Genomic DNA, 13868 nt, shown 5'->3' with positions numbered 1-13868 from the left:
TTTTTCAAAATCTGTCTTATGTGAAACGCCAACTTCTCTTCCATTATTCAAGAAGTTTGAAGACTGGTAACACTATTTATGTATTGATACTTTCAACGCTTCGAATCTAAAAATCTTTAAATCAAATTAAATAGTGAACGCAAATTGCGTAGCGATTTTAGCAAGAAGCAATTTGCATTTCGATTGGCACCCTTGGAGGGCTCGCTTGTTCCACCCCCGAGTTTATAGGGCATAAGACGTCGCCTTATCAACGCTAAACAGAGATTGTCACGGCTTCCGTCATATCGTGCTCCCCGCCTGTTTATCCGAGGGGATGGTAATCGCTTATCGGATTAAGCCCTTATCTTAACGATATAGACGCTGTTTAGTCCTCAATGGCGCGTGTATATTATAGGAGCTTCCCAAATGACTTATGAGATGCAGCCGACGCGAATGTTCATCTTATTCATTGTTTTTTTTCTCAGGCTATAGCAAAATACTGGGTTTAATAGACAAATCAAGTTTCCAATTCCAAAAATTACGTACGTAGAGTGAGCTGTACAGTGATTGCTGGTTTAAGAACAAGTCACTGTTTATTTCATTATAACTGCATTAATTAATTTTTTTATATTTGTCGGTGCTCAAGTTCACTAAAATATTATTTTTTCTCTGATGTGAACATTTCATATAAAAAATTGACAAATTTTCAGCCAATGGCATTAGAATCATAGTTAATGGCGTGACCGCTGTTTATAAGCTTAATGAGTTCTTCAGTGAGTAATAGTAGAGGTAAATGAGATAAATAACGTGTGAAATATCTACCTAATGTTTGAACATTTACTGCTAAGTAACAACCATAACCATTTGGTGAACTATTTATTGTATTTCCTGCTTCATTCTACAAGTTTTACAAGTAATAACCACTTCATAACATCCGCGCTTCTCTACATAGTTTCTGTGTTTCTTCTCTTCTTCTTCTATTCCAGTGCATTCTGTACAACGGAATCGATAGAAAACTTCATTTATATTGTGAGTGCACGAAAAGCCAAAACGATTTTAATTATATCTTCCCTCACTTTCTGTTCATGCGTATTCTGCTTTTCCGTTTCTTCAAATTTTTCTTCCTCCTTTCCGTTGCATTGAAACAGTGCTTCATTAGCTATTTCGACAGCTCTATTGAGCTAAATATTCGATATTATTTCAACTGATTTTGCGCCGTTTTCAGGCAAACTATCAATTTTCAACAAGCCATTTTTCAAATCATTGCTTAGTTTTGTAGACTTGTTAGTTATATTTTGATTTGTTGTTGTTTTAGATTGTTGCTTTGCCATTTTAATTATGTCACTTTCTCGTTTTTTTGTCGGTCCCATACCATCTTTTCCTTCGGTTTTCACTGATTTTCTGTTTTCTTTTCATAACAAATAATGTTTCAATGAAGTGTTTAGATCGCTTGAGTGGGCAGCTTCAACAGTTTTATAAAAATTTTCAGGAAGATTCGTTGCAGTAAGTAGCTTATCTTTTAAAATTACCATTCACCGAACTATATTAGCTCAGAAATATTCCATCTTTTGATTTAACAACTTCTGAAGCAAGACAATTTGCAAGCTTAATGTCAACTTTACAAATATCTGCTAAATAAGGCGGACAAATACTTCCGGCAGATGAAGATGATGTCAGTGATTCGCATTTCTCACAACACAGGATGTTTTTCTAAGACATGCCTAGTAGCTTTCTTCCGGCATGTTCTCTGTGGATGGGTTATCTATGGGCCTTTCGCCCAAAAATTATTTTACACTCACTTGTAGATCTTCTTTCCTGCGTGAAAACCCTCTTTTCAGGCTTTTAAGGCTGAGTTGACTAGAGTAGTGTCCTCTTCCTACGAAAGAATAGGACTTGGATCAAATGTTCTCTTAGCAAATTTATTAGTTAAACGGAACTGTAGAGTGAATCAAGGAATGCCATACTTTTTTCAGCTGGCTTTTTTCAGATTTTATTATTTGGAATTTCATGTAAAGCTTTTGAAAGTTCAAATATATCGAACCCTCCCGCACTTTTGGCATTGCGAAAAAGCATGTAATCAATAAATTCAGTAATTGAATTTTAAAAATTAAGTATTAAAAACTTATCTTAATTTCTTATTAAAGATGCATTGATTCTCAGATTGAGAAAAACTGTACCTACTCTTTACCCTATTTAATAATTTGCTAATTACTAGCAAACTTAGAGCGTCTTTAAAACCCGACACATTTACCTCTTTTGCTTAAGCTTTATGAATATTGTTATCCGTTTCGACTTAACTGGATTGTTCATCCTCGCAAGGCCCTTCTTGACTTTGACTCATGAAAATCGGCAATTTACTAGCAGCAAAAGCATATGGCCTGGATCAAGTTTATATAATCCGGTTAGTGTAGGGGGAGCTGACGGTCTCGCTTTCACACCAGCAACCGCACAATACGCACCGGTGGCTGCTAATGTTCCCTAATCCCCCGATTTTCTCGGCCCAATGCCCCTGGATTTATGATACATTTTATACAGAGAAAGATCACATTGCTTATGCAGATTGCTCGAAAAAACTTTCTCTGTGCGTACAATTAGCATCAAGTTTTTGATGTAGACAATCAAACATACTGCTCACTTTGAGAGTGGCGGACGATTGCTTTAAAGTAAGTTCCATCGAAAATCGCCCTGTATATCCGGACTAACAAATCTGTTAGGGGTTTTGAGCTCTGGATTTTCATGTGCACTCTGTGGGTGCATTTTTTCAATTTTATAACAAAATACACATTTTGTCTATAACGCTATACATTGTATTGCTACGCTCCTGCATAATTACAGATTTGGAAAACTTTTTGGCTTTTCAAGTGCGTGCACTATGACCACGCTGTATATTGTGTAGAGTTTAATTTTGCACTTGCAACTTTTAATCTTCATGATGATTCATGTATGCGCACATATGAAGCTTTTACAAATTGCCAGTTTTGTGTCTTCTGTTGAATCTTTTATTGTTAAGATATTTTCTTATCAGTTTTTACTTGCTTTGCTACACTTAGATCAGTTTGAAAAATTATATATTTATTATCCGCACTTATTTTATTGGAAGTAACTACTTTTTTCTCACCTATTTTCTAACTTATATATTCAATTGCTTCGAATTTAGAGTCACTGTAAAAACTTGGGCTTCCTGGCCCAAACGCCAAGCTTTCGTGATTAATTAGACTTTTTGTCCTGAAAACTCAATCTAATAACGTTGCTCAATAATTTATTTCAACACTTTTGGGTGTAACGTTTTTTCTTTTCTCTTTCCTCGCTTTTAGCGATTTTCAAATGAACTCTAATTAGGTATGTTTTTTAGATGAAATAGAATTTTACAGTGCTTTCATATTACAATTATTTGCTGAAAAATGTTAACATAACGTTGCATATTTTATTGCTTCGAATTTAGAGCCAGTTTAAGGCCAAGCAGAATATGTAATATTACTGGGCTTCATACTAAGCCCTAACGTTCAGTGCAGGTTAGTTGATTTTATTACAATCTATTATAAATAGTTACAAAAACATGTTTCAAAAAGCCGCATGCATAGAACGAGGACTACTCACTTGTTTTAACATTTCTACGTTTTATGTCTCTTTTATTCTCGTATTTATTTTTGTAATCCTTTATCATACTTATGTATTGAAATTATTTGTTGAAAAATGTTATATTAACGTAGAATATTAAAATTGTTTCCGATATGGAGGCACGTTAAATACATGATGAAAATATATTATTATTGGGCTTAATACTAAGCTTTTTAGTTAAATTGTTGATACTTATTATAATTCTCCATTATATCTAGATATAAAAATTAAACTGAAAACTCACTTTATAAGCGATGTTTGGGCACTTTTGACCTGATCGTTTAGAAGTTTCAGTGCGAATTAAAAGAATTTTTGAAAAACGTTTTTGTAACGTTAACTATTGGCTTATATCATCCTAAAGAAAAAACTTTGAATTCTTTACGTAATAAATGGTTATTACAGGGTTATTTATTAATCCAGTTTTCGATTTGACTTTCAGGAGCGCACGTATTCAGAAAGTATAAAATTCAAGTAATTTAGGTTAAAGTTGAGAGAAAACGTTTTGATAACGAGTCAACGACAACAATAGAAGTTCTCCGAATTGACACTGTGTTCCAAAATGTTCTAAACTCTGCATACAGAGTGGCCTGAAATGAGGTGGTCCAACTTGGTTTTGAGTTTTAAAATATTGCAATTTTGTTGGAAATACTTTATTCTATGATATTTCTTGCAAAAAATGTGCACTTGGTCCAAGTCGACATCTGCTCACTGTTTGCGAAACATTTCACATTGAAATATTTAGTGATTCTTTATATTAGCTCATATCGGATACCTAATTTTGTCCTAAATTTACGTATTATTTTGAGTCAGTCGGAAAATCACGTTTCATTCTGGAGCAAGTACTTAATCAAAATTGCGGATACAAAAGCTTCGATGACCAGTTTCTAAAGGAACTGATTGGCTTTTCAGCGTTTGGCCTCTGTCCAAAAACCAACAATTTACGATTTGAATGACTCCGACCAGTAAATAATCCGGCAGTTGAGGTAAATCAGGCGGAATTTATTGACGACGTGGCACAAATAACCCCGAGTAATTGACTCGCATCGGGTTTAATAAATACGATTAGCCCGTAAGTTCACACGAATAGTGTATAGAGCATGGGGGTAAATGGGTGGCAAGCACGCGTCCTAAATCCGTCCCACGAAGAATGGGCACTTTTTAATTTCTAATCTGACCCTAAAGCATAGCCAAATAACATGCAACTTTTTGTTGGTTTGCTCCACAAAAAAAATATATAGCCGCAAGCCAGGTCATAGCTCAAAGTCATGAAATATCCACTGAATATTAGATGTGATTAGCAACTATGTTCTTTCATTTATTAAATAAATAAAAAAAAGTTAAATATAATCATCCGATTGGTGAAAAGTTCAAAATAATCCCCACAAGCAGCAACTAAAAGGCATTTTCTGAAAAAAAATTCCCATAGCCGACGATTTTGCAACCATAGCCGTCATTATAAATTTGTGAAAGGTGCGCCTATTTTTTTCGAATTGCCATATATTTTATGGGCTCTCGAACCCTGCAACTCTCTTGTTGCTGTCCGAGAGGCTTTGTCCTCTAATGGCATCAATCAAGGAACCCCGTAACAGTGTTTTCACAAGGATTTCAGTTAATTTTTCATCTTTTAATGGACTGCTTGGCTAAAAACACCATAGGACCCGGTGCAGTAAAACGTGATTTATTTGAGAGTCTATTGACTACTGGAACCCTACTGGTTCAGGTTGCATCAGATGGGGCGGATTGGGAAACATTTTTTCCATTTGCAGATAAATTAAGTGAAACATTTTTTCTTTGTGGTATTTCTTGAAATTCTTTACTAGCTATTACCACACGCTGCTCAAAACCCGCCTTTACTCAATTGCTGAAAATACTGTAAATTGCACAAAAACTGCATTTGAAAAAACTTTGTTTTATCGAACATTTTCAGCTGAGTCTGACCAGCAGCAACTAATTTTGAATGTGTCAAATCCTATTTAAACTAAATTTCAGAACCCAACCCAGACCTGTTAATAATATTCTTCGAGTTTCACATGCCAAATTACCATCCACCTTCTTTTTATTATTTATCAATGGATGCTGTTTGAAAACGTATCATTTCTTTGTGTCCATTTCGAAAGCGACACAATGGACAAAAGGGTTTGTCGTTCTCAAGCAGTTTTTTTCTAGCGTTGCGTTTAAAAATCTCTTTGAAAAATATCCAGTTGCACCAGAAGGGGACCAATTATTGTAGCTTATGATTTATGCATTGAAAAACGATTGTAAAGCAGCTATTCATCCATATTGCATATTTTGTTTGGTTCCAAGTTCTTTTTCCTATTTGACGAATTATTTCATGGATTTGTTGACAGTTTCGTGCGTAGTCTAACTTCATACACAATTCAGCTGGAAGTCGATTCTCTTTTTTCGGTTTATTTTAGTATTTTTTGTTTATACCTAGATGCTTAATTTCAATAATTATCTTCTAATTTGTATCTGCAAAATTATCAAACTGTTTTCTTTCACTTCAATCAAATGAACAGTTTGAAATTTTAGGCAGCATGTCCGTTTTTTATAGTCTATTAATTTACGATTCTTGTAGTATATTTTTGTGGATTTTATGAATGTATGCATTGGCAATTTAAATTTTTCTTAATTTTACTCTCACCTTTCTTGAGAACTACTCGAGAGTTAACTCCTTTCCTTGTACTTCATTTTGGTTATGACCTGGTTAAATTTAGTGATTTTCTTCATTTTCTCCCATTTCTCCTTCGAGTCTCAACTCTCAACAATTTCCTGCTGATTTGTTTGAGAATTGGGATTCTGTTTCTTTGCATCTTTCGGTATTTTTGATAATCTTCATTTAGTTAAACCATATATTATTTTATCTATACTTATACTATTACAAGTGCGGAAAAATTGTGGAAAGTTGATTTTCTAGTTTCTTATTTCTTCGAATTAATTATAAATTTATAATCTGTTACTTCACATTATCTTCAATTCGATTACGACTTCTGTAATTTTAATTGTAAATTAAATATTTTGATCACATATTTTGCCTGTAATGATTATTGCTTTGTGGGCTGTACTGACTGCAGCAATTCAAGTTTTTTTCTTAATTTTTTCACAAATATTCAACTGTATTATTTGGTAATCGTGGTATTAACAGTTTCAACAGCAACATTGTTACCATCTCTCAAATACAGTCCTCCATACTGTACTAAGTTTGACAATTTCCTTATTTTTTTTGCGTCTTTCATGTCTGGGTCAAAATGTCGATTATTGATTCTAATAGCTATACCTAGTTTTCATTTCCTTCTTATACAATTCAAATTGTTTTAAACTTTATCGTCAGTCTGTATTTCTCTAAATCTTTAGTTAGTTAAAACAGAATTGAAACATTTATTCCTTATTTTCTCAGCTTGTTCTAAAATTCTAGTAAAAAATGTCATTAATAGTTATAATGTCCTAGTTTTTTTTTGATCAATTATCCACTTGTAATATTTTGCTTCAATTCACCTTCAGTTTAATGGGTTCTCTCTCCTCTTTTGCACATATTACATTAATTAAAATAAAAAATTATAATACTTTGCTTTATTATGTATTAATTAAGTTGAGGAATTTACTTGGGCTCCTTAAGTCTGGGCCAAAATGTTTAATCCATATTTTTTTAACATAATTATTTTGATATAACAAAGGTCGTTTTTATTTCATGTTATCTACATGTTGATTTCGGTTTTTTTAGTGAAAATAATAATCAGTGGCTTTTAGCAAAACATAAATAATGTTTAGGAATGTTTTCCGGGCTTTGAAGCCGTGGTCTATGGGAATTTCTTCCTGACGTTTCGTCCACAACTGCGGTGGACATTATCAAAGGCGATGAGGCAGTGGGCGAAGTGATCTCCCGTGCTTCAAAGCCCGGAAAACATTCCTAAATGTGATTTAACCGGCCGTGGAAGCCTTCATAGTCTGATAATTAATGTTGATTTTTTATTCTTTAGTATATTTAATTATAATACCGTTATTTCTTGCTAGTGTCAAATAGAAAACTGTAAAAAAATGTCCAAACTACCAGTACGTTTTTTTATTTAATATATTTTTCATGTGCTCAATGAGCTTGCTTGTATTTTGTCATTTGGCATTATTTTTTTCCAGTTTTTATACACATTCATCTTTAAAACATTGTTACTACCCAAAATAATTTTTCGGAAATTTGCCTATGCACGTTTGCTGTTCTCTGGATTTCTTTAAAATTGTTGATATTCTCTGTATTTGCTGGAAATTGACTTTTTTCTTCAGCTTTTGGTTAAATTCAGGTTTTATCTGGGATTAGCAACTCTTCCTTCAAGTGTGAATTATTTTATTTCTTCTTTCTTTTATTAATTTTCCCAAGCATTTAATTTGACACACTCCGGGTTCTTAGCCTAATCTGTCGTATCGTTTTTAAATAACTTCCGATTCCGGTTTCCGCACAGACGTTTCGTATTCGTTCATCTTCAGTTCTCCCCACTGCAGTGCTCAAGTTAAAACTGATCAAAACAATGGAAATTGTTGATGATGAACCGAGGCGCTCCTATAGGATTCATCAACGCTCACCTCCATTTAAAAGGTATTTGAGTTGCATGTAACGTGAAATTTCCATAACAAAACCCCAATCCGGAACTCTCCCATGGGCAGGATTCGTTACAGTCATTTACGTGCCCGAGCCAAACGATTGGGGAGGAGCAGCCGTGGATAATTTTATGGTTTATTTTGAAAATAGCGCTCTGGACGGTGACGAATCTCAAATTGCCGATGTCTTTTTGCCTATTTAATGTGACATCTTCACACCATAAATTGATATTTTTATTGCCCTTTAATTGCCGTTAGTTTTTCAGTCGTTTTGCTGTCTGTTAAACGCTAAATTAGTTTTGTTAGTATAGTAGACTGTGCGAGAATTTCATAAGTACAATATTAGTGAACTGTTGACCAGTTACCCTGGAAGATGTGAACTCTTCGTCCGGGCGAAACGTCAGCTAGCGTTTTTACCTTCACATTATACAGGGAGTGCTAGAAGTAATGTCTAAATTAATTTAAAATTCAGGGCACAGTTTTTTTGGAAAAAGACTCGAACCCGTCAGTTTTATTTGTATATGTGATTTTTTATGCCAACTACAGGATGGTTGCAAAATCCGGTTACGACCATCAACTTATTTTTTTCAGGGGCAAGCTTCCGTTTTTCATTGTAATTTTGAATCCTCCATTGAATTTTCAGTGTGATTAAGTTCTTTCCAATTTATGCAGCACTAAAAAAGAACAAATTAATTTGCAGAAACATATCAACAATCAATTTGAATGTTGCTGCACAATATCCAAGGCGATCAATACACTTTTCTCGCACGGTTTCAACCATTTAGGGATAATTCTGGCACGCACTTCTTTTCGGATATTCTCTTTTAACATCTGCAGATTGTTTGGTTTGCGGTTCTTGCGAAGAAATTATTCAATTGCAGGTAACTCTTCCAAAATAAATCTATCGGAGTTAAGTCTGTCAATATAGGAGGCCATTCAGTCGGTACTCTCCTCCTACCGATTGGAAAATTTGGGTTGAAAAATTTACTGTCCATCTTGCTGGAATATGAGTTCTTTGCTAGGAGAGTCTAGCTCTGATAGATTTGGAAATAAGGACAGCAATGCTGGAATTAATTCAAGTTGGAGGAATTCTGGATATACTTGTCCAGCTAGAGACTGTTCGATGAAAAATGGCCCCGTTAATCGTTTGCGCAATAATCCACACCACTAATTTATTTTTTGGGGACTGGCTGCGAACCTCCATCAGCCAATGCGGATTTTCTGTTGCGTATCTACAAACGTCATCTAGAGTTTTGCTTGAATGAATGTTTCAATTGAATTAATATGTTCATATTACATTACTTTTCATTTACAGGACAGGCGGCATTTGGACAGACTCCTGATTTTCCTGATAGACGACAATGGATAGTTTTTGGTAAGTGATGCCTATTTCCATTGAGCACTTTTTATAGTAGATTTTGATAGATAATAAGTTTCATAAAAAAATCACTTGAAAGGAAAACGCACTTTTGTCCACCATCAAACATCTACAAACGTTTCTAGATGAACCTTCCATAAACACTATAAAACGCGAATTTGGTTTGCCTATCGCCGGCCAACATTGTAAGGGCAATTTTTAACTTTCCCCAACATCTTGGAAGATTTGGTCGTTTCTCCACCTCGCCCCCTAGCCGCCCCGCTCTCCTGGTTTATTTCATGATCAATACCGAAAAGGGAGGCAATGTGACGTCATATCTCGGCCATCTTGTCATATCGGGCTCCATTCCAGAGATGCGATGCGATGAGATTTCAGCGCGGCGCTGAAACATCCTGAAATCGTTCCCCTCCCGTTCACGTTGGGGGACGTTCTGCTTACCCCCCCGCATCGCTGTTGCCATGATAGGAGATTTTCCCTGCCACATGGATTCTATTAGATCAGCCAGGTGAGTGCTCAATATTGAGTTTTCTGAAGGTCCGTAGGTTTTTCTTCAAAATTATGAATTCCTAGGAGGTTCCTAACTCTAGGTCTTCTTGTGTAAAAAGACTTTGAACAGCTGCTGTACACAGTTTTTTTTTTTACGTTGAATCCAGTAAATATATAATATTATAATATAATTTCCCGAGATGTTAACCAGAAATTGTATTCGTAGATGGGGTTTTTCCTCCCTTACCCTTGGACAGTGTCCAGATTATGCTAGACCGAAAGGTTCTCAGTTTTGTAAATGACTCCACTTCCTACTCATTTGGAGCAAAACCGACTAAACTCATTTTATACTTTAAGGCGTCTTCGCAGTTCTTTAATTGTCTGCTTCTGAATACAAAATGAATTTTTATAAAGTTCCGGATTGGCGATGGCAACATCGGTCGTTTGGGAAGATTTGAGCTTTCAGGATTGCCCCAACCGCAATCAGAGTTTGTGCCAATCCATCCTGCGCAGATAAGATGCCGTCTCGCGAAATGTAATTGAATTTCTCATATTTGACCCGATAAGGCGGTATTATGCTTTAAGGGCTTCTTGCGCGATTTTTTCCAAGGGTGAAGAGCCTTGAGACGAGACCTTTATCTTAACGAGCTTTCAAATATTTTTAAATGCCATTTCACGATTGAATTATGTGGTTTTCAGAGTGGGAAAATACACCCTGTTGTATCCGACGCGTACAAGGGGATGCTGTTCCGGCCTCGTGCGAGTCATACGATACGGCAGTCTCTCGACAATACGTTTAAATGAGACAATAGTTTCGCTGTCTGTAAATCGAGAAGGTCGTTTACATTCCTAAATAAGCTTGATGAAAAATACAGATCATTCTCATCATCATACAGGAAATTCTATAGATTGTACAACTGGTAGGAATTTGTTTTTCTTTGTAATTCTGATTCAAAGTAATTATGTAAAAAATCATAGCGAACGAGCGATAAGAGTAGCAAACACTTACCTAATTGGTAATTAAAAATGATTATATAATCATTCTCTGAAATTAAAACATAGACAAAAAACCAGTCCCTGGTCCCGTTTCTGTTTGATATATTATCGCACTTTATGTATAAAATTGTCTCCTGGAGTAAACTTATATTCTTTTCTTTAAATATTTTTCAATTTTCTACATGATAATCTACCAAATTCAAGGTGAATACAAACTAACAGTTTTTAATAATAAACGCTTAAAATTTAAAACGGATATTTTATAGTCACATTATTTTCATCCGTAGAATTTGCGTGACAAAATTTGGGTGACAGACATGCAGGTCTGAATTTAAAAAATCAACTTGATGAAAGCGGGAACATTTAAAAAACGAAACATTGAATTACACATTTTATAATACAGGGTGTCCCGTAAGCACATGACCAAAAGAGTACTGCGATATTTTTTGGATCAAAAGAACACGATCTGACCTTTATTAACCAAAAATGTCTGCGTCCTCTGCTATTGATGGTCAAAGTTCTTCAAAAAATGTATCTTTTCTGACATATCGGGAGAATGGTACGATGTATTTTGGTGAAACTCACTGTGAATTTGTTCTTATGTAAGACTCATAATTTGATGAAACAATCGAGTTCAGCCGTTTTGGACAAGTGGTGAATTTTTGAGTGTCGTGATACAAAAACTACCAGAACTTTTTAGTTGGAGGATGGAATCAACTCATTTTGTTTAGGTTGATGCACTAATCAGAATTTTAACTAATTTTAATTAATCACTAATTTATTCACAATTTTGTGTTCTTTGTAAAATCTTGAAGATATCATAGCTTTTACGCAAAAAAATATGTCTGTTTTCTTGCCACTTAACAATGTTAGACATTAACTGCAAATATGCGCCGCGTAAACGCGTACGCTTTCACTCAAGTTTTCTTCGGTCTCCAAGGTTTTACCTTAATACGTTGACCATGTCGCTTCTTCATTAGAAAAGGTCATTCGAAACGAATTTGTGATATTGATTGACAATTAATTTATGCCTTGTATCACGATATTTGCAGTTAATGTCTAACATTGTAAAGTGGCAAGAAAGGAGAATTTTTTTCACAAAAACTATGAAAGCTACAAGATTTTACAAAGAGGACAAAATTGTGAATAAATGATTAGTGCATCAACCAACGTTGAGTTGATTTTATCCCCCAAATAAAAGGTTCTGATAGTTTTTCTACCACGACACTCAAGAATTTACCACCTGTCCAAAACGAATGAACTCGATTGTTTCATCAAAGTATAAGTCTTACACAAGAAAAAATTGACAACGAGTTTCACTAAAATACATCTTACCATTCTCCCGATATTTCAAAAAAGATAATTTTTAGAAGAACCTTAACCATCAATAGCAAAGAAGCCAAACATTTTTTGTTAATTAAAGTTAAGTCAGATCCTCTTCTTTTGATGCAAAGTATATCGCAGTATCCTTTTGATCATGTGCTTACGGGACACCCCGTATAATATTCTACAGAATTAAGAGTTGTACCTACTAATAATAACCGTTTGAGCAAACTGTATAGGAATTTCTTCACAAGTTTGTTCAGCAGCGAAATGTGCAACTTTGCACTAATTTAAGTGACTTCGTTTCTTCAAGACTTTGTATAAATTGCCTATTCTTGACTTAACTTGACTAGTTTCTGAGGATATAACTGTAAAACTCCGGTCTGCATAAAGTAGCGCAAAATACAAACAAAATTTCATGAAAACTCCCTAAGAATGACTTGAAATCGCAACATTTGTCACTTATAGAAAATGCCTTCCTGTAAAACTTAAGTAAAGGTAACTGTTCAACTTTTATAGATATTGCGAACATAAATGTCAAACTTGAGCCTGCATAAGCAACTGCAAAATTCACACATTTAAAAAAAACATTGAAATACCCTGTTGATTACCCAAAATCGAAACTCATTCGGCCTATGGAACGAATATCGAAATCAACTGGTTTTTGGGAAAATAAATATGAAACGTAGGCCTGCATAGACAACCACAACTTTTTATTGCAACCCTAAAAAATTCTCAAAAACGGTCTGACTGAGCGAAAATTCGTAACTTTTCCACACATGGAATACACTTTTGGCGTTGGAATAATGTTTTTTCGTAATAAATTCCATAAAAATTGTAAACTAAAGTTGAAACCGGGCGTAAGTGATGTTTTTGAGTTAATAGGCAAACATTGGAACCACATTCAAAATTGCATTGCGCAACTTTTGCCACCAATAAAACAGGCTATGCTCTAAAAACGTTTACAAAAGTCAATCCCTAACTTGACTAGTTTCTGAAGATATCACTGTGACTCTTTGTCCTGCATAAACAAGAGCGATAAACAAATTAAACATAAACATTTTTATGTAAGCTCCCTGAGGATGAGTCTAAATCGAAACATTCTCCACTTATAGGAGATACTTTGTCCTATGAAACTTATTTAAAATTGACTCAAAGTGTATAGGCAACAACAAAATTATATAACGAAACCACATTTTGTATGCCTTAAAACAAGGTCAAAAATTGACTGAAAATTACTGAAAATCGTACTTTTTCCTACAAAATGCATCTCAAATTGGCTGTCTCACTTTGCAATGAACAGACAAAATATATACTAAACACCAGCCTGCAAAGACTATCACAACGCCAACGTGAAAAATTTGATGATATACCACTAAAAATTGAAACGCTTTTTCGTTCGAAAACAGGTCTTGCCCCTAATAATTATGTGAACAAAATATTTTTTATGTGAAAAAAAAAACAGTTTTCTTGATTTCTGAAAAAATATATCCAATTCAGA

Source organism: Dendroctonus ponderosae, unplaced genomic scaffold, assembly GCF_020466585.1.
Source record: "Dendroctonus ponderosae isolate FM_Combo_2020 unplaced genomic scaffold, Dpon_F_20191213v2 Dpon_F_20191213_5, whole genome shotgun sequence".
In the NCBI taxonomy this organism is placed as follows: Eukaryota; Metazoa; Arthropoda; class Insecta; order Coleoptera; family Curculionidae; genus Dendroctonus; species Dendroctonus ponderosae.
This window is presented reverse-complemented; position numbering follows the sequence as displayed.